The sequence below is a fragment of the Alligator sinensis genome, unplaced genomic scaffold, assembly GCF_000455745.1.
Source record: "Alligator sinensis unplaced genomic scaffold, ASM45574v1 scaffold768_5, whole genome shotgun sequence".
In the NCBI taxonomy this organism is placed as follows: Eukaryota; Metazoa; Chordata; order Crocodylia; family Alligatoridae; genus Alligator; species Alligator sinensis.
In genome coordinates, this window is record NW_005841991.1 from 1,920,938 (window position 1) to 1,922,798 (window position 1,861).

Sequence of the window (1,861 nt, forward strand, 5' to 3'; positions counted from 1 at the left end):
GAGCGGTGTCCCCGCCCCCCGGCGTCACCCATTGCAGCGCAGGCCAGGGCTGAGGGGAGCGGGCGCCGCGCCGCCTGGCACGGTGTGTGGGGCCGGCTGGAGTTCTGCCGGTCGCGCGGCCGGCGGGGGGAGGGGGAAGGCGCCGGGGCTCAAAAAGCCGCCGGTTCTCACTGTTCTCTCCTGTAAAGGAGAATCCATTTTTCAAGTTTGTTCGCGGCCCTTCCATATAATCTTGCCACCGCTGTTGGGTCGCCACCCGTGGGTTGAGATGCCCTGCGCTAGGCGAGTGTGCAAGGCAGGTGCCACTCACCGGGACGCTGCATCTGGCACAGCGCCACGCGCATGCCCTCCTGGTGGTGCCACAGCCGTAGCAGGGAAGTTTGGCGCCGGGGGCCAAGCCTACAGCAGCAGCTGGTGCCGCTGCACGGCCCCTGGTGCTCACGTGGCGCCAAGCTGCAGGGAGGCTTGGGGGTGGGGGTTGAGGTGGCGTTAGGTGGATCAGCCCTGCTGCCCCTTTTTTGTGACTGAATGGCACACAGAGAAGTTCATTGCAGACTGCTGGATCTGCCCTTGGGAAACGAGGGGGGCTTCTGCTCAGGCAGGGGCCTGCTAGTGCAGGTCAGCATGCCTCACTCAGGAAACGTGCCTCATAGCTCTGTGCCACCAGTAACAGCCTCAAAATGGGCTACCATGAGAATCCTTTTACTGGGTTAGGGTCAAGCCCAGTATCCTGTGTTGCACAGCTCAGTGTCCCCACTTGGAGCACTCGTTAGCAACCTCTGCCCCTCACCCCATCCCCTTAATTGCTTTAAGTTATCCCTAGAAATCAGTTGGCGTGCAACCAGTAGCCCCTTTGCACAAGAAGGGGGCTTAACCATGCCCATGTGGGCACATGGCCATGAAATTTCTGTGCGTTAAAAAGGCCTGTGTCACACTGGCAGAGAGGCTACTGCCAGGGAGAGTGAACTGGGTCTGACCCGGGCTTTTCCCCTCTCTCTCCCACCTGTCACCTCCAGCCTTTAAGATCTAGGAAGTTTGAATTCAGAGGCTATGCCCCTAACTCCTATGCTCATTAGCTACTAATTTCCCTTTATAATAATATGGTTTCTTTAAGAAGCATCCATTATTACATATAGTTCAGATAAATGGATACTCCAGGTAAGTGTATACATAGGTTTTTTTCTGTTCCAAGACTGTGCACTAGAACTGAGTATACTGTACTGCATTTGCAGTTTGATTCCCAGTTTCCTTTTGTCATTGCTGCATACTGTGCTGCATCCACACCTACTGCACTATATTCACCTGCACTCCATGTAGATATGCTGTATTGCATATGCATACATTGCATTTAAGATATATGGATACTGCACCAGATTCAACCACTCCAATCAACCGTGGACTCACATGTGCTGCATTTTCCCATAATCACGTAGTTTTGGAAGGAATAACATTTCTCATGCTTGTAGGCATAAGGAAATGCAAGACCCTCTCAAGGGTTTCTTGCAGCTTTTGTGTGAAACAGCTTGTACTGGACAGTATTTTAGCCAGGTCGCTTGACTGGACAGACTGCTTGTTTGATCCCATGTAGAAATTCCTATGTTCCTGTACTCCTTAAATTACTTAGTAAATTTAAGAGGCAAGAATTCTTGTGGGTGGTATCTTTTATTGGACCAACTGCATGGTTGGTATTAGTTGAAGATAGGCATTTACCAGCCATGCAGTTGGTCCAATAAAAGATACCACCCACAAGAATTCTTGCCTCTCATATTTCCTGGGCTATCACAGCAACAACATCACTTCAGCACTACCAAAACTCAATATATTTAAGTTACCACAGAGGCATTTCTGGACTCATAATTAA